Source organism: Protopterus annectens, chromosome 9.part0, assembly GCF_019279795.1.
Source record: "Protopterus annectens isolate FY-2018-M chromosome 9.part0, PAN1.0, whole genome shotgun sequence".
Taxonomy (NCBI): domain Eukaryota; kingdom Metazoa; phylum Chordata; order Ceratodontiformes; family Protopteridae; genus Protopterus; species Protopterus annectens.
The window spans coordinates 1,355,230,061-1,355,251,457 of NC_056743.1; positions in this window are offsets into that span (position 1 = coordinate 1,355,230,061).

A 21,397-nucleotide genomic window follows, 5' to 3' on the forward strand; every position below is an offset into this window, starting at 1 on the left:
TTCAGAAATATAGATGCCAAACAGAAGAGGTCCCAGCACCATCACAAAACCCTGGGGACACTACTGGTGACTGGTTTCTATGTGGAGGTAACTTCCCATATTTTGATTTCCTGCATCCTATCTGTGTGCCAGTTGGCAATTCAGTGGGTGACATAGGGCTTTGTTACCAGTTTATTTAGCTTTTATACTATGTCTGAGTGGGGAGTCTTGCCAAAGGCTTTGGCCAGGTTGAAGTATGCAGTGTGTACTGTTTGGCCTTTATCTATTGCTTTGATGCTCTTTTCAAAAAAATCCACCAGGCTAAGTAAGCATGACCTGCTATTGACAACTGAGCTGGGTCCAGTGTTGGAGGTTCCCTATATCCTGATTGATTAATTCCATGATAAGACGTTGCATGGCTTTGCATATGAGGCTGGTCAGACTTATGGGTCTGTAATAAAAAAAAAAAAAAGTGCCTCTTTATTTTGCTGCTTGTGCTTAAGAGTCCAACTGCATTTAGTTTGTCGCATTTATTACTGCCTGTCAGTAGCCTTATTAAATTGATGACAGTATTCTACTGAATTGCTGCTTTATTTGAGCTGTCTTTTACTGTGTGATTGTGAGCTACTGTTTTAAAGCAATTTTCTGATTAACTATATTTCATTGCTGTCTACTGTAATTCATTACTATTTAACTGCATTTTACTGCATTGTGTTACTGTTTAACTGTTTTTCATACTATGAGTTCTGTTCTTTTGACTGTAAGTGGTTAATCTGTACTTCTTTGTGAGTTTTCTACTGTGTTCTTAACCTTAAATTGAGTAGCATAGTCTAGATACAGGTTTTCTGCATCCAGGGCTTCAGCTGCATGTTTTCTAACCCTTTTTAACCCTTTTTGAGGTATTCCAGCAACACATTTTCCCTTAGTAGCACTTGTGTGATCACCTAGTAGTACTACTCTTAGACCCTCCACCCTTTACCCGCTTAGCTCTATCTGGCCTCTCTCCCTCAGTTCCTGACAAATATAGATGGACAATTTCCTACATTTTCTCCTGCCAGTCTGATTGATATGGGCATCCTGAGATAGTGTAGCAACTGCCTCATGTACACAGACAACCACTACTACTACCACCTAGGAACACAATTTGTGAGAGATGCAATTACATCAAGCACCTAGTGTCATTGCTGTCTCCCCCACAAGCCAGTACATCTGGCACTGAGAAGGTTGTCAACATGAACACCACACCTCAAACACCACCTACACCTACACAACACCCCCACATATGTGGAGGCCTCAATAAAAACATACCCAAACAAAAGAGACCTTCGAGGCAAAAATATGTGCAAACTCCACTGCCCACCACACCACACATCACACATGGTTCACATACCTGTGTCTCACAGCCACTAAGGCCTAAACATAAACCCATCTTATTAGTCGTAGGAGACTCCATTGTGAGACACACAGATGTGCCCCTCAACAGGTTGGATAAGGAGAAAGTCACGGTCAGTTGTTTGTCGGGTGCCAGCATTTGCCATATCACCTATGCACTCAAGTCTCTCAACAGGTACTGTTATGACTCTGTCACAGTCCATGTTGGTGAGAATGACTTGAGACGTACCTCCCTGGACTATATGAAGAGAGACATGATCGAGCTTGCTGAATATGTGTCCAAGGCAGGTATGTTACTAGCCTTAAGCAGCATTCTACCGTCACCCAGAATGATGCCTCAATACAAACAGCAAATGATTGATTTTAACAATTGGCTTAGTTTCTGGTGTCATTCCAAGGGGATCCAGTACTTGACACCCTGGGTTGACATGATTAACAAACCATGATGCTTTGCCAGAGATGGCCTGCATCTGTCTCCCTTGGGCTTCAGGTTCCTGGCAAAGGCTCTTGCCTCCCCCATAGTGTCTTTTTTAGGCAATGTCATGAGGTCAAAACTACCAACATGAAAATTTCAACAAAATGTAAGTTAAAGGTCATGCTGCTAAATGCTAGGAGTCTAAAAATGAAACTGCACTCACTGCAAGCATTCTTAACTCTGGAAGATGCTGACATTTGTGCAGTCACATAAACCTGGTTCAAAGATGCGAAGAGTACCCCAGCCATACCAGGTTATTCATCCTATCATACATTCAGACCCCAAACCGTGGACAGCAAACAAAAGGAGGTTGAGTTGCAATATATATAAAAGGCATACACACCTCCAGTGTGGTCAAACAGTATGAACCACAGGAAACACTCCAGGTGCAGTTAACAATTCACAAGACCCCTATTCAAATCATAGCTAGCTATAGACCTTCAACTTTGACTCAAGATGCCCAATTCACCTATTTGGACCTTTTCAAATGTATCAGGATTCAACCCTTTACCATGTTCCAGGTTGACTTTAACTATCCAACTATAGACAGGAAGAAATACTCATGCCAAAACACAAATGCTCAGAGATTCCTTGATTTTGTCAATGCAAATGATTTGGATCAGTTGGTCAACACCCCCACAAGAGGTGAAAATATCTTGGACTTGGTATTAACCAACATGTGTAACCACTGCAGCATCCCTACAGTGTCATCATCCCTGGTAAGATCCAACCACAAAGCAGTCACTTTCAATTTCACCATCTCCCCCAACCACCCCAACTAGGGTCAAACAAAAAAACATCTTCAAAGCTGATTACAACCTCCTGAGGGAAGATACAAACAGCTTCACAGCCCCCTCCCCCTCCATAGGAACTGGCACATATGTCCAAACCTAAACCAAAGTACTATATGAGTATTTATATAGCTGCATGGAATCAGGAATACCCGACAGGACTAAATCATCCTCCTCAAGGAAGAGCAAATTTGTCTGATGGACATCTGCAATAAATGAACTTTATAATAAAAGGAAAAAAATTGCTGTCCAGGACCAAGAAGGAGCAATTTCTCCTTAGCCTAAACAAGCAAATAAGAGTACTAGTGAAATCCTCCAAAGCAAACTTCGAATCTAAACTGGCCACATCTACTAAAGATAATCATAAGGCCTTCTTCCCATATGTCTGCATTCTCAAGGGAAGCATCCAGATCTGCTCAAAACTGGTGGTCAAGAACACCACAAACACAAACGCTGTAGATAAAGCCAACCTGCTGGCAGACAGGTTCAGTGAAAACTTCAACAATCTATCCTCCCCATCAGTTAAACAGGACATCCCTAGTACCTGCCCCCCTTCCCTTATCTCTAGGGAGTAAGTTATCACTGCTCTCTCAAACGCAAAAACTACAGCCTCCATGGGACCCGATAACATCCCAGGTAGCATTCTACATGAAATCAAGCAGGAACTTGCTGCACCCTATGCAACCACAACCCGAGTACCGGCTTCATCCCAGCCGAGTGAAGGACATCCACTGTCATCACTTTGCACAAAGGTGGAGAGTCCACCAGTCCAGGAAATTATAGACCCAACAGCCTAACTAGCCTGATCTGCAAGGCCATGGAGCAGATTATCATGGACCTCATTAACAAGGACTTTGGTAGACTCCAGACACTCGATCCCACATAGTTTGGTTTCATCAAGGGGAGGTCATGCCTGTTAAATTTGGTCGACTTCTTTGAGACAATCACCAAGGCCATGGATGCCTACCTTGACCTGGCCAAAGCCTTTGATACTACTACTAGTACTTAGCCTTGTCAGTGCGGTATTGGTTATTATTTTTTGGTTTTCATGTAATTTCTTTTACCACACCTCATCCTGTTCCTGTGTTTTTATTCAACCTTTGATACTATTCCTCACTGAGGTATAATAGATAAACTCTGTCAACTAGGCTTCAATCCCTATGTTACCAGATGGCAGCAAACTGGCTTACTGATAGAATCCACCTACTCAAAATAGGGGAAGCCACCTCAAGCAGTAGACCTGTAATGAATGGTGTACCAGTATACAACCCCTTTTCAGTGAAGGCCAAGTGAGAAAGGCTCTCCTGCATTTAATGAGTAAACAAATTCTGTAAAATATTGAATATAGTCAGTACTGAATAAAAATGTCTGCATGTATCGTACAACATCTTGTTAGCAGATGATTCCCACTGAGGCATTATTGAGTGCTGTGCCAGCACAAGGAGATAACAGTATGACAGTGGTGCTTATATACGTCAGTCCCTGGGACTAGTATGATATGTCTGTAGTAAGTATATACATTCTATCATAGTCTATTTGCCACAGGAAAGTCAGTACAATATTGTCTTATAGGAGCGCAGGTAGCAGGAATGTGCAGAGAATACAAAAATTGAATTTTCATCAGGGCAAACATGCAGCATTTCATGCAATGAGAATTTTTGTTTGTCATGATTTTTGCCAGATTGATGTTGCCCATGAGGATCATGCATTAATCCAAATGCACTAAAAGGATGGGTCATTCATTAATCCAAATGTACCACAAAGAAAGGTCATTCATTAATGTAAGTGTACCGCAAGAATGGGTCACTCATAAATCCAGGTGCACCACAAGGGAAGGTCACTCATAAATTCAAGTGTACTACAACGGAGGGTCACTCATTAATCCAAGTACACTGTGAGATTTGCACTAGGAAAAATGTCTCCTAACAGGTTCTTAACTCAGTGTATTCCCTGCCTTTAAAACATGTAACCACTACAGGTCAAACTAGGTACTACTTTGGCTACCTTTACGACTAATCTTGATAACTAGAAAAGTAAATGCAAATTTACATCAGGGTTGTCATGTGCAGCCATCTTTCATTTCAGAGGTGATCACTATTAAGTGCTTAAAAAGGGTATAAAGAACTTTTAAGCGTATCTGCTTAAAGATGCATATGGCTAGATCTTATACTACTTGTGACTGCTTGCCTAGCATTGTTCATGTATTCCCATGTATTCCCATCATACCTCTCAATCTCTTAGTGCAATAAATCTGGACAAAGCATAAAATAATTGGGGGACAAAGACCCAAAAATAGGGACAGATTTTAAATATTTTGTTTTGGTGTACTGATATGCAAGTGGGTGTCATATATAGTTGCATTACAAGTTTAGCCTGTATCTGTTAGAACTCAGAGAAAAAGACCAGTAGCATGTTATCACGGTATTGGTGATATATTTAATAATGCCTGGAGCCTTGTAGTTCTGTTACACTTAGCTAATATATAATGATGAATTTGCTAACATATAAGAAGAACAGGATAGGACCTAGGATGGCACAGTGGTGTTGTGCCTAGCACTGCTGTCTCACAACTCTTGGTTCTAAAGTTTGGTTCTTTGCTGGGGTACATTCTGTGTGGAGTTAGCATTGCCTACCTCTGTCTGTAGAGGTGTCAGCAGGTGTTTTGGTTTACTCCCACATCCCAAGGATGTACTGTAGGTGAACCGGTGATTGTACTTAGGTGTATGTGCAGTGTGTCTTTGCATCTTTTGATGGGCTAGATTCCAACCAATTAAGTATTAGTTTGCTACCTTGTGCCTACTTTGTTCTGCTGCAGCTATGAACTGGATTAAGTGAGTTATCTGAGAATGAATGAATGAATGAATGAATGAATGAATGAATGAATGAAGGACTTAATGTGCATCCCCTGTGGATACCATCTGCCACTGTTTAGAGGCAGATGCTGCTGACAATTATTTAAATCTGACAGTCCTTTTAATCTAGTAGTTGCAGAATCAAGAAAATACAGTGTAATGGAAATTCATGAACTCAGCCCTGTGCAGCAGAATACAGTATTTGATCACTATCAAATGCCTAACATAGGTGCTCAAGTCACATCCCCACAATCCATTATTCTGAGAATTTGGATTTACATATTTGCTTAGGTTATGTCTACAAATTTGAACTGACATGTTTGCTTATGCTGTACCTATGACAGACTGCAAGGAAACTGTCCTATGAATTAGCAATGAACATTCATGCCTAAAGGAAAGAGGCTCACTGTCAGTATATCAATGTTTTCATCACATACACAAGGGAATTAGGCAATGAAAAAAGTGAATAATTACTTCTTATGAATGACCCTACTGCCTTCTTTGTTCATGGGACCATGTTTCTCTCTTTTCAGATGCGAAATTCATGAGATATGCTTTTAGAGAAACAGTCTAGTTTGCAGTCATTTGCATGAGTTTATGAAAAAAAGGGGAGTCTTCCTTCGTACCTTTCCATGTCAATTTGCATAATTAATGCTCTTGAGCAGAGTATTCATCACTATGCCTGAAAGGATGCATCAGACAGGTAATTATACACTCTGAAGAACAAGGAAGATTTACAGTGTAGTTGCAAACATAAAGAAGTAAATATTTATTTAGTTATATTTTAAAAGGGTGAATGACATAGTCTACTAGTACTTTTTTATCCAAGATCCCAGCCAAAACATATAAATAGAGAAATGCATACACATAGACGACAATGACAGTAGTTTTATAAGGATGACAATGGAGCAAATATATATATATATATATATATATATATATATATATATATATATATATATATATATATATATACATATATATTATATGGGTCTACCTGAAAAGGTCAAACCCCACATTACTGAATCCAAAATGATCAAGGCGACATCACCGTAGTGGCAAAACACTGACACCACAGATTACTGAACGTTTTCAAAGGGAAAACAAACACTATATGTATATATATATATATATATATATATATATATATATATATATATGTATGTATGTATATATATATATATATATATATATATATTAATATATATGCAAGTTGTTGTTGTTGTGTCTTTCGGCTTTTCCCGGTTAGGGGTCGCCACAGCGGAACTCCGGTCCGCTAATGATTGGCAGTAGATTTTTACATACTGAGTTGCCAGCTCTGACGCACAACTTTCAACGAAGGTATGCCCATTCATGCACGTCTCCACACAGAACACGCTTTAGCTGAGAATCGAACGGCACAACGTCTTACAGTGAGGCGACAATGCTACCGCAGCACCACCACCGCAGTATTAATATATATGCAAGTGCCTATTCAAATAAAATCTAAAATACATTAATATTTAACAGGCATACTTCCAAACTTAGTTTTGCTTACAACTAGGATAAGACCGCATTACTTGCAGCCAGGTTCATTTTATATTTATATTTAAAGATGAATAAACACCAGCTCTATGATTTGCTAGGTAAGTGAGGTATTAATATCAAAGCAGTGATATTGCACTAGTGTGATAAAAGAATTCTGAAAATTGTATAGAAATGAAGTACTTCTGCATATTTCAGTTCATAAGGCAGGGCAATTCAAATATTAGGACCTCATACAGAATGTTCTTTCTTTTGCCAATAGCAGGCATATAGAGAGAATTCCATGTAAGTTCTCGAATGATCTAAAACACTGGATTGTCAGATATAGAGTTTAGTCTATTAACTAAAATGGGGCAGTTCAACTAGCATCATTTAAAGAAAAGTGCTTGGATAAAGAATTTTGCCTTATCGGATAAATTAGCAGCCTGTTTGCTCTATTCATTTTTAATAACAAATCACCTTTATTTGCTCTCTCTATCTCTCTCTGTCTTGCTTTGTCTTCCCCTCGGTTGACATTGATCGATTCATGCAATCATCATATTCAGAAACAATTGAATGTATCTTCTATAATAACAGTTTCTGATTCCAGACATAATCTCTAAAACTTTCTCTTGAAATTTGATTCATATGCAATAATCAAATTTGTTCTTATTCCGTATTTAAATATGTAAATTATAGCATTACTGGTTTATATCATTCTGCCATCTTGAAGGTACTTGATGAAATTTTTAGTAATCCACTTTCTTCAGGTAATATCCTATGCTATGCAAAATTGTACAGCATATTTCTTGAATAAATGTCTTTTTTAAGATATTTGCTTTTTGTGTTTAAAGCTACACCTGAGCTGGACCTGAAAATAGCCCCGTTTGGATCGATGTTCTACCCTGGTTAACAATTTCATAAATAAATATATACAAGTGGATTTCCTACACTTAGGAGAGGTGGGAGTGAATACTTAGCCGGGATGTCAACAAAGTGGGACAGGACATCTATACTCTGTCTAATGTTCTAGTTCTTTCCTGCCTGATGTAGTATATACTTCAGACCTCTGTAAGCTGTATGGTTTGAGCTTTATATGCATGTATACATTCATTTTTATACTACTTATTTACATGTAAAATGTTTTTAACCTTGATTTTGTTAACCATAACTGTATTAATTGTGGTATATTGTCATTTAATAATTAATAGGGATGAACTGAATGTAAGCTGGAAGGTGACATTTATTGGTTGTCAAGGGTCATATGGGGGATAATGTTGTGTTTAAATGAGGTTTTTGGTACAAATGTGAATTCTTTATTTCTCCCCCCACCAGGATTACATTAGCTAATACATACCCCATCCCATCCATTTTATATGGTGCATCTACCCTAATCAGCCTACAATCTTCCCTCAAAACAAAACTCTCATCTTGTTATAACAAAATATCCAAATTTGTGGCAGGTCATAGAGCCTCTTCTCACCAGTGTAATTTCCTTGACCAACTAAATTGGCTAGAATTACCAAACTTCCTCACATATACCCAACTCATCCAAGCACACAAACTCATTCATAACCCATCTCGCTGCCCCTCCCTAGCAAATACCTTTGAAATGCATAAACCAGATAGACTCCAAAGATCCAATTCCCAAAACCTAATTAAATTGCATAAACCAACACGTCCTGCTGGGAATCAATTGATGTCCTTCTCTCTTGCACACCTCTGGAACTCTCTCCCTTCTCCCATCCACATCACCAGCAATCTTGCTTTGTTTAAAACCTCATTGCACTCGCACCTTACTTCACAATGGAAATGCTCTTGCTCTCATCCAACCTAATTCTACCATACTTTCTTCCTAATTTTCCAAACTTTATTGGTCACTACCTCCTAAAGTTTTACATCCTTACCTCATTGTAATTCCCTTAAAAAAATAAAAAAACTACTACTTACTGATTTAACCTAATGTAATTTTCCTAATGAAAATATTTTATTTCTGTATTATGTAACATCTATTTGAATTGTGCAATATGGATTTGTACTATACAAAATATGTATTTAACATTTAATTGAAAAGTATATTATGAATGTGTGCTCTTTCTGTATTATGTATTTGTATTTCTTTGGAGCTTTACTCCCTGGGACTCCATTGAAAATTGGATCCTTGTAGCCCAATGGACTATCCTGGAAAACAGACTGCAAATAAATAAATAAATAAATAAAGTCCCAACATTTAGGGGATGGAAGCACTCAATCCTTATAAGGAAGTAATTGTTGCAATAAAGGAGTTCTGCTAAGATCCCAACTTTGGATTATGTACATCATGGAATCAAAATGCGGAACCAGATCAGCTGTTTGCTTATCTCTGTGAGTGACTTCCACAGGAGGTGATACATTCCCCTTTCTTTATGTATTTTGAGTGTAACAGACTTACTGAGAAAGCTACTGTACATTTCTGGCTTAACAGAAAGATTACTGCCAGATCTGTATCACATTTAGTCACATTTTTCTATTTGTTGATATTTTTAGAATTTAGCAAACTGATTCTAGGAGCTTAAAGTTACTATTTCTGTCATCAAACTGGATGCTTAATGTGGGATATAAGGTTAGGGTTGTTCATACTTTCATTGGCCGAGATAAATGTCTTTCTCTTTTGCCTATCTCCACTGATACTTTCAGTGATAGTCCTCTGAATATTAAAACATCCTGACAACTATGTACTTTATTCAAATCTGCCTTAATCTTCCTGATGTTGACAGACTGTCTTCCTTGTCCTTGTACTCTGTAAGATGCAAAAGACTTACCTGACAGACTTATAAGGTGTTTTTGCAAAGTTTCTGAAGGTCACTCCGTCAAGAGTGAAGTAATGTCAGGTCTTGTAGGATCTTTATAAATTCAGTACAGATCAGGGTAACAAGGTGGGTTCTTTGTTTTCAAAAAGCCGATGTCTTCCTTTCTTCCTTTGTTACTTTGTATCTTGTTTTCTACATAATCCAGTTTGTATAGTGAGCACTCAAATTATTAGAGAACGGATTTCTGATTAACTCTTGTGTCTTGATTATAGTTTGGGCTGTAGGAGCTGGGAGACCAATGAGTTCAGAAAGTAGATTTTAAAATTGATAGCCTCATTATGCTTATTAGTAATCACTTCAGTTGCTGTCTGCATATGTTTCAAAACAGAAAAAACTAGTAACATTAAATTGCTTAACTTACTCTGTACTAGTCTTCAGTCTAATAGTGGGTATTTTCCGTTTGCTCTTAACGCCATTTTTGGTGATTTATAAAGTCGGTCGAACAAGAAGAGTTTGGTATTGTATTTTTTGACGTTATAACTGTTAAGTTGTTTTTGGTGTTTTTTCTACTATAAAAAATATATATAGCCCTTATTTTGGAAGCTGACTTTAATAAGAGCATATTTTTTCATTGTATATCTGTGAAACTTTTCCATACACACAGAAGTGGGGTCTTAAAGGAACTATTTTGGTGGTGCATAATATAAAGATTGGGTCCAGAGTTATTGTTGATTCATTTGAGACAAGGGGCTCCATGGAATTTCTTTCTTCAGAACTTTCTTCTCCTTTTATTAGGGGAATATCAATGTGAAATATTGGTTCATGTCCTGAAATGTGGTGCTTTTAAACATAAGCACTACGAAATACAGCTTTTTCGAGACTGTTGGGCAAATTTCAGGAAGGCCACAAGAGGTGAATACCGTTGGCTCTTCGGATTCTGTTAATGAGTGAACGGAAGAGGTGAATACCATCCTGCTAGCTCTAATTATGAGCTCAACAATTTTTTGAAAATGTGGACATGAACTTTAAATGTTTTCATTTGACAAATGAATGTTTTTTGAAATTCTTGGAGGCTTGTTATGTATGCAATTATTTCTCTGGACATTATTTTGTTCCATTTGTTCACTACAACTGTGGGTTGATATGGGATGTCATTCATTGGTATATTTTGGGCTATGTTGACTGCATATAAAAGTAGAAAAAGTTTGTGGATATGAGTTCCTTTATGTTATCATATTTGGGACTTTATTGACAACTGTCATCTTGTTGATAGTAACTATATTGAGTTTGTATAGAATAGGATTTTTATTTATGTGCAGTCGATAATATTGGGTTACATCAATTTAAACAGAAAAAAATAGTTAGTGTTTCAACTATGGATTTAACTGCCATTTTAAAAGGGTTGTCAGCGGATAAAGAAGACATCCTGGTATTTGGGATGGGTAACACAAACATAATGGGAATTCAAGTAGTAAATAATCCTGACCAAACATGTACTTCTTTGCCTGACCAGCTTACAAAACATATGAAAAATTTAAGATATTCTGTGTGGCATTTAAGACATTTTAAGGACTATTTATAAAAAGGGATTACACCTAGGGGCCTAAGAGTGTGTATTAAACCTTTAGTTGGTCAACCAGATGATATGTTATTGTCATCTTGGGCTGATATTCAGCAAAAAACTTATTTACAGTTTGTAAGAACCTTACATGATTTTTATGAACGAAGAATAGATTTACATATACTGGAAGTTACTCAAACATGTGAGAAAGCAAAATCTTTTGAGGGCTCTGTTACTTACAAAGAATGTTTTAATAAGCTCAGAGAAGAATTACTTCTCTTTGAACAAAGTTTGAAAGAAAGAAAGATAGGTAAATTTAATCGAGATGCAAAGGACTACCAATTATGTAAGCCCTTTGATTATATTAAAAATGGCAAACAAGGTAAAAATGTTAGATTTGCTCAGAAAGAGTTTATGTCTACTGGGCAAAAAAGAAAAAGAAATAAATCTATTTTGAAAAAATCTATGAGTGACACTTCAGGAGAAGATTCTTCATATACAGCTACAGAGGTGGACAGGCAACAAACGCCACCAGCTACCAAAAGGTCATGTACTGTGGTACAAGACAATTTGCCATTGAATTCTGATTTGGCCCCTTTACCTTTAGGAAAAAAAGGAAGGGGGGGGTAGGAAACATAGATCCAAAAATAGGGATCTCTGGATCTCTGGAGGCCATGCTGAACTTTTTGAAACCCAGGTAGTGTCCTCAAGTAATGTGATTAACATCTCCTCAGTGGTTTTATCTGAATCTGAAAGTTTGTTGCTGAGCAAGGGCCTTAACTTTATTCCAGGGTTTTATGTCCTTGAGGATGTCTTTGTGGAAGATTTATATGCCTTTTGCAAACTGCTTAATTTGAAATTATATTTTCAGAATGTGGAATCTGTTGGTGAAAACAGTGGCTTTAAGTTTAATAAATCAACATTTGTTCCACCTATGATTAAGAATGTAGAAGTTTTTCAAAAAAATGTACTTAAGGAGTTACATTTTGGTTTAAATAGTCAACAACATGTTTCCCCTTTAAATTTATCTAATGAAGAAATGAATGCTTTGACACAGCTGAAAAATAACAAAAATATAGTTATAGTTTGAGCTGATAAAGGTGGAGCAACTGTTATAATGGATATATCTCTGTATGTTACTGAAGCGAATAATCAGTTGCAAGATAGTAGAGTCTATACTTGCATGCCTCATGATCCCACTTCTGATTTCAAAAAATAAATTGATATGTTTTTAGAGTCTGATGTTAGTGAGGGTATCATTGATAAATATATTATGTTTCATCTGAAGGTTAAAAATCCGTCTTCTCAATATTTTTACCTTCTTCCTAAAATTCACAAGGACATGCACCAGCCCCCAGGTAGACCTATATTCTATGGTAAGGGCTCTCTTACCGAACCGCTGTCTGCCTATCTTACTGTTTATTTAAATCCATTGTTATCCGGGGTAAAAGCCAGAATAAAGGACACTACTGAATTTTTTAATAGTATTTCTGATGCCCAATTAGAGTCAAATTGGTTACTATGTACATTAGACGTTACATCTTTATATACTAGTATTCCCAATTGGGCGGGTTTGTGTGCTTTAGAATATTGGTTAAATACGATGTCCCAATACAGTCCTGGTTTCAATACATTTTTGTTATGCTTGACGGAGCATGTGCTATCCAAAAATGTATTTTTCTTCAATATAAAGTGTTTTTTACAATTGAGAGGTACAGCTATGGGTGCATCTTTTGCACCTATTTATGCTGACCTCTTTTGGGGGTATTTGGAACAGATAATAATATATGATATACATCATAATATTTTTCTTGGAGAAACTGACATCTGGCGTAGGTTTTTGGATGACTGCTGGATGGTGTGGAAGTTGGACGTCATATATTTACAGGAATTCGGCCAATATTTGAATGAAAATAAGTGGGCATTAGATTTACAGTAAACTATGATGTTTCCTCTATTTCTTTTCTAGATGTTACTGTGTCTAAATTATCTGATGGAATTTTATCTAGTACTTTATATAGAAAACCCCACCATTCAAATACATTACTATATATTACTATATATTTTCCAAAGGGAGTAGTTGTGAGTAATTAATTGTCAGTCAATTAATTAGGCAATTATATTAATGGTATTTAAGGGCTTAGCATAGTGTGTTTTATGTGATCTGATGAAGTTATCTGAAAACGAAAACGCAGTGTGGAGTGTTTTTGGCGTTTATGTGCTTTTGGTACCTTTATTAAATTTTGAACTTCAGTCTACAGCCTGATTTCCTACAAGTGCTTTTTATTTGGATCCCTAATAACAGTCCCAGAATCATTGTTGGCAAAAAGTTACACTCCTATGAATCATACATGTTTTTATACAAGCTGAACTGTCTGCATTAATACTTTGTAAATTATCATTGTCATAAATAAAAATACTGAGAATATGTAGAAGTCTATATTTTGCAGAGGGCACGTAAGACAGGCCATAATCTTTTGTTGAATCTCAAAGACCATTTCACATCAAACAACTATTGAACCATATTATACTAAATTATTGTTAAGAACTGGAAATGTGTGAAATTTTGACTATTTTATTACCTTTCGTGTAAAAATCAGTTTGCATCAGCAGAGAAATGAATGTTCTCAAATGCTATCAGTTAGAAATGACTTTGAGGAAAAGTCTTCACCAAGTGTTTACTCTTTATCAGTGATCTTACTACCTCTTTTATGAAAACAGAGCAGTTCTGCACTAAAACTGCAACAAGCAAACAGAAATGCTGAAATCACTATAGTGTTGTGAGAAGTACAAATAAAGGACATAAAAACATATTTGACTCTGATGGCATGTTAAATCAGGATGAGATACAATCTGAATCTTCCTTGAAGCAGTATATGTGGCTGCTGGTTAAACTAAAAGATTTAGAAAACAGGAAATTACTTGAGAATTTATATAGTTCCAGAAGAAAATAGAGGATAACAAAGTCATTAGTTTTTAGCCACCTTAATTTCAAAAATGTTTAATTTGCCAAAAGTCTTTTGGAATAAAAGGAGCACACAAATCACTTGTGAAACACAGAATGTTTTCTTTACCACCGTAGACACATGATGGTCAAAGACCAGATTGCCGTCTACATGCATTCCCAGATCTATGTCTACTGGGTCTGCTCTTAGGGATTTATTGCTAGTGTAGTAGTGTCCAGAGGTAGCTGTCTTTCCAAAGGATACTATTATGTATTTCTTGGCATTGAGTTTAAACTGCGGCTGTGGTGCAGGTTATTTGTCTGTGTCAGGCCTTCTTGGAGGGTATTTGTGTCACTGATGGATTCTATGACTGCACCCAGCTTGCAACCATCAGCAAACATGGTCAGACAAAGGCCTTTCACATTTCTAAAGTCTGGAAATTCAGACATGTTTTCTAAGGAGGTGTTTGTGATTTTTGACAGGGAAGACCACTGCTTTATAATTAGATTTGACCAGAATGTAGACAGAATAGGTGGGGTGCAGAAGGGGCTATGTTTTCTAGGACAAGACCCAGAATATTAGGCCCAAAACCATATTAGGGTGGGGTAAGGTACCTTTGGAACAAGCTGTTAGGGAGCACAGTGGCACAATCAGTACTAACATTTATCTAGGAAGCCTTGGGCCATATTGTGTTTTCTTAAATGACCACTGGTACTACATTCATACTCAGATGATGTAGTAACTCAGCACATTAGTAAATATAGCAATGAGATGTTAGAGTTGTAGCAAGATGCTTGCTATGTTACAGTTCAGAGCAGAGTTTATCTTTTTTTTTTTTTTTTTGATTAGAAAGGCTTTTTCTTTGTCCTCAAATTGCGGAAGACCTTTTTCTAGTCCTTGACAGGAAGACTCCTTTTTATTGGTTTGCAACTTTGGATGTAGGGTGTGCCAATCTGGGGAACTGTGCACCTGGTGGGTAAGTTGACTTTATGTTACAGGGAGTTTACATCTGTTAGGTAAAGGAAATGTTGCGTATGCTTATCATTAGCAGTGCATGCCTTTCAACAAATAGTTGTACAAGGAATTCTCCCATTATAAAATTATTGCTATTAATGGGCAATTTACCTTGCATATTTAGATAATATTCATGGTCATAACTGGACACGGAAAGTGATCTGTAGCAGTGTACAAAGTAATTTATCTTGTTTAGAGTGCTTTAAACTTTGGTTTTGAGGGACAGAGGGAATCTGGAGATAATACAGTCAATGACAAATATTGATATTCCCTCCTGGTATAGCAGGGATGCTATCAATGCAACAAGCAGGCTTGTCATTTATTTTGTCCCAAACTGACAGATATTATAACCACTTAAACAGCACCAACTACTTAGCCAATTATTAAACTAATTATCTTTTCTTTGAATCTGGGCAGCATACAGACTGATAATAGAATTACATTCAGGACAAGAGTATTGTCTATGTTGCATGCATACATAGCAAGATCAAAGATGTGTCTTTACATGTCCCTCTAGGTCAAATACCTTAAATCTTTCACACCCATGTGGCCACTACCAGATTAGAATCATATTTGTTGAGGGGTTTTATAGCCCTCATAATATCATGGATCCTGCTACTGGAGAAACAACTGTCTGTCACGTTGTTGTTTTCCAGCCTGGTAAGAGTAGAGTCTCTGTACCTAACAATGGAGTTGCCAATTACTAAGCTGACCAGTCAACCTACCCAATGTTTTTGGAGATGGGAGGAAACCAGAACACCCACAGAAACCTACAAGTACAGAGAGATGACAAGCAGGTTTAACAAAGAAGGCACCCCATATAAGAATTGAATTGAAACCTCTTGCTGGAGGTAGCAATGCTACTTGCCACACCACTGTGCCACCCCAATTGTTTCATATAAGCTATTATATTTAACTGTGTTTGGGATAATTTTATGTCCTGAGCTTTAGTTGAAAATACAATGCCACTCCCTCTCCACTCCTTATTTTACTGTCATATCAAAATATATTGAATTCTGGTAACACTGTATACCTGTCCCTATCCTCTGTAGTCCCTGTTTCTGTTAAGGCTACACTACCAATACCTCATCCTTAAGTACCTGAGTTCCTACAGTTTATTTCCTAGGTATCCATGGCTACTTACATCATGAGCTAGATGCTACGTGTTGAAGCTGCACATGCACAAGTTATGCCAAGAAACAGAACAGTGTGCTGCTTCTGAGGTAAAATGGGAGATATACACATTGTAGGACATTCACTTTACTGTATCTTGAAATAATTTTGGGGGGTTTGGATTTGACTTTTCAAGTCACAGTGGAAGTCTTAGGGTTAATGTTAGGGAAAGAGTTTTATGATTAGGGTTAGAAATGGAGTTTTAGGGTTTGGCTTTGGGTTAGTTTAGGGATGAGCATTTGTTATGCTTAGTGATGGAGTTTTAAGGATAGGAAGGAAGTTTTAGGGTTAAGTTTAAGGGAGGAGTATTAGAAGTAGGGTTAGGGTAGTGAATAAGTTTTAGGGATAGGGATAGAGTTTTAAAGTTAAGATTAGGGACAGAGTTTTAAGGTTAGGATTAGGGAGGTAAATTTAGGGATAGGATTAGGGAGTCTTCAAGCAGTACATTTAAAAGCAATCACGTACTGACAGCAGGGAGTTGTAACTTGTTCATATTTTGTGAAGTAAGATACCCCAAGGGATTACATCTGCATACTGTAAATAGCCATCATCTCATAGTATCCTGAAATTACACAGTATTAATGGCTCCCCCTTCCTCTTTGTTCCCACTGATGCCCCCACTATCCTTAACTTCTGTTTGTGCTCATTCTTCCTAGTGGTGAGGTTCCTGACAAGGTGTGGTAAAGAAATCACAGTTTAAACAAAGTTTGTATAGTTTTAATATATTTGTTACCTGGGTAACTGGTCCTTCTTGGACCCTTTTGAGTCACAACCCTTACCAGAAAGGCAAGTTTAAATATAAGATGCTTGATAAGCCAAATTAACCAACAACCTTTTCTGGAATAAAACTGGAGTACACTGAAAAAGACTCTGTCACTGACATGTAGAAAACATGCAAACCTTCATGCACACACAGTCACTGCACATCAGGAGTGAAAGCTACACTGAAGGGATAGATCTTACCACTCATTCACCATAGCACCCCCCCCTTCTTGTCATTTGTTTCCCTAACATGCTTTGATATAGATAATTCCTAGCACATAATCCTCTGCTATTCCATGTGTTTTCTCAGCTCCATTTATCCATGATTCCTCACTTTTCACACAGCCTTAAACTATGCAATGACATTTCTTATTCAGAGCCATAACAAAGGTTAAATGAAGATCAGCAGTTGCTAGTGATGTCAGGGTACAGCGCCAGCACTTGTCTAAGAAGTGACAGGTGATATGGTGACTTTTTAAATGAATGCAGATACTGCATTCACACTTGGATTTAGTAACTCCACAAGTTGCCAACTGTAGTAAGGAACTTTATACAGCTAAACTTCAGGGTGGAGTTTACATTTGCGATGGAAAGACGTTTGTTAGGCATTTCCTTACATGTCTGCTTGAGGCACTGACAGCTCTTCCAAGAAGCCTACCCAGCTTCTCACTTTACATCAGATCTCCTCTAACTACTGTGCTGTATTCTTCTTCTCAGATTCCTTTGCTAAGTAGTATGCGCCCACATGCTTGAGCATACGTGGTCCAAATCACCAGCACATACATTTCTTACCTCCTAATTTTCCCCTTTCCCCAACACATTTAAACCACTCTTTGGTATCTCTTTCCCACTATTACCATCCTTTGAAATTTTTAGTGGAGGCCAAGGAGTAAAAAGCTCCAGTATCGAAATTTTTACAAGCAAACAGTGAAAATTTGTTATTACAGTCAGGTTATTATACAGTAGCAAACACTCATAAGGTATAAAAGTAACTAATATGAAGACTTTCCCAAGTTTTAAAAACAGTGTGTAACAGTAAGTAAAGCACTGTGTATATAGAAATGTAGGTCAGGATGAGGTCAAATCAGTTAATAAATGGAGAAGTAGAAGTCAAGTAAAAGTAGTAAGGAGTAGTGTAAGTAGGGCAGAAGAGAGGACAGGGGTAAGTGAAATGGAGTGCCAGTCTGTGCTTTGGCGTGTGCAGATCCATGACTTTAGTAGGTCTTCATTTAAAGCTTTCGTGAAGCTTTGTGCAATGGGTAGAGTTCTAATGCTCAGTGGGAGCTTCTTCCATTGTAATGCCATGGAGTAGTTATATAAGTGTTTGCCAACTGAACTGATCTTTTTGGCTTATAGATTTCTAAAAGACGTTTGTCGGAGCTCCAAAGAGAGTGGTTAGGGGGGTGTATAGTGTTATAACAGAGGAGGTGGCGGGGCAGGAGGAGGGTTTGTTTAAGACAGAGTGAATGAGAAGCAATTGGGGAGAAGGAGTTGATGGGGAACTTCTAGCCAGTTTAATGTTTGGAGAGAGAGGCAGTGGTGAGAGTTGTAGGGTTGATTTGCTGCAAACCTAGCAATTTTGTTGTAAGTGAGCTCTAGCTTGGATTTTTGTGGATTGCAAGTTGGTCAAGATTGAAGAGGCATAGAAAAGGGTGGGAAGAAGGTAAGCATAGGCAATCGAAAGTCGAGAGTCATTGGCGAGGTATTTTTTATTTCTATTAACCAGTCCTAGTTTTTCATGTGTCTTCTTAATACAGTTAAGGATGTGTAAGTTATATTTGAGTTAGTCGTCTATGATCACAGCAAGTAGCTTGCTGGGGGTTTCAACATTTATGACAGTGTGGTGAAGAGATGAGATGGTGAAAGAGTGTTTGAGATGAGAGAGGGATTTATGCAGAAATAAGAGAAATTTGTTTTTTTTTTTTTTTTTTTTTTATGATTGAGTTGATTGTTAGTTAGCCATTTTTCTACAGAGTTGAAGGAGTTTTGGGTTAATGTGTGTAGGTCAGTGAAATTATCTGAGGTGGAGATGATAGTGGAGTCGTCAGAGTATTGTATAAGTGAAGAGTGAGGGCAGGAGGTATGAAGACAGTTAGTGAAAATGTTAAATAGTAATGGCTTGAGTATGGAGCCTTGTGGTACACCTGTGCTGACAGGGAGAAGGAAGAAAGCCACTTGACAGATTGTTACATGTGGGTGAGGTAGCTAGAAAACCATGTAAGGGTTGCATTAAAGATGCTGAGGTCAGATAGCTTGGAGAGGACCTTGGGGTGGCAGACTGTGCCAAAGGCTTTGGAGAAGTCGAGGAAAAAAGCAGAAGGCTTGTTTGTTGTTGTCTCTGGCTTCAACAATGTACTGCATAAAGGAAATCAGGGCAATTGCTGTGCTACACTTTGGACAGAAATTATGTTGTGAGGGTGTGATTAGCTTCTCCTGAAAAAGGTGGTTCAGGAGTTGTTTGTGAATTAATTTTTCTAGTAGTTTGGAAATGGGAGACAGAATAGCTAATGGACAGTAGTTAGAGTGGTCAGTGGAATGCCCTCCTTTGTGGATAGGAATTGTGTAGAATTGTTCTCAGATAGAGGGAACAGTAGACTCTTGGATGGATTGGTTGATTAGGATGGAGACAGGGTAAGCTATAAAGGTAGCTGCGAGGTTAAGGAAGTGGGGTGGGAGGTTGTCAACAGAGGGAGAGCAAGGTTTTAGTTTACTGATAAGCGATTTTATGTAGGAAGTAGGAACTGGTTTGAGTGAGAAGATGCTGGTTGGGGTTGAGGAAGGGGAGGATAGAAGAGGTTGGCGGTGTTTATCATCATCTTCTTTTGGCTGTTCCCATTAGGGGTCGCCACAGTGGATCACCTGTTTCCATTTCTTCCTGTCCTCTGCATCTTGCTCTGTCACACCAACCACCTGCATGTCCTCTCTTACCACATCCATAAACCTTATCTTAGGCCTTCCTCTTTTCCTGTTACCTGGTAGCTTCATCCTTAGCATCTTTTTCCCAATATACTCAGCATCCCTCCTCAGCACATAGGTTCATAGGTTCATAGGTTGGTACTAGGCTATCAGCCCTAGGGCCTATACAAGCCTAGCCATAACAATTCCCTGGCTATTTCTTCCCACACTATTTACTTCCCTGGACCCCTGTCTAGCAGATACTGGATCCCCTTTGAATGACACCAGAAGCTTAGCCAATTGTTGAAGTCAATCATTTTGTCCTTATATTGTGGTATCATTCTGGGCGAAGGCGAATTTTATTCTGATTTTCATATGAGGAGCAAGGGAGTTGAGAATTTTTAGAAATGTAGTGCTGAATTTATATATGGCTTCATCTATGGCTATGTGTAGAAGGGAAGACCAGTTAATGATGGAGAGTCTATTGTTAAGCACTTCAGGGTTGAAGTTAGACAGAGTGTGACAGTCTTTGTATGTGTGAAATTTACAGTGGTGAGAGGTGTATCTTTCATCACTGATAGGAGAGTGGTCACTTAAACAATCAGGTAGGGTTCTAGGGATGTGGTAGAGGTTAGGATAAGATACTAGGATCCAGTCCAAGATAGAGCTGGAGTGGGTAGTTTTACTAAAGTGGGTTGGAGTAGTAATACGTTATGAAAAGCCATGAAGGTGTATTGAAGAGCTGGGGTGAGGGACTGTCAGTTGATGCTGATATCACCTAGAATTATTGTTTCATTAGGTATGGAGAGATTTAGCCAGGAGAGAATATGTTCAAGTATGGGAATATTATTGCCTGGGGGATATAAATAGCAACTATTGTAATAAGTTTTGTGTGGTTGTTGAGTTTGCAGTTTACTATTAGGAGTTCTGCAGGGTGAAAGTTGGGTCTATATTAGATCACCGAATGCTTAAAAAAGCGAACGGTGATTGATCGAACTTATGTAAGCGAAAGCTTACAATCTTGGACTGTGAGAACAGCGATTTTTTTCTAGGGAAAAAAAATCGCTGTTCCAAAACACATACACACAACACAAGCACACCAAAGAAACAGCAATCCACACACATACACCTAAAATCTGACACCTAACCCTACACTAAACTATACACACACCACTGACTATCCACTTACCTTAACCCAAACCCTAACCCTAAGGTCTGCCACTATGGCACACTCACCTCACCCACTCCCTAACCCTAACTCACCTA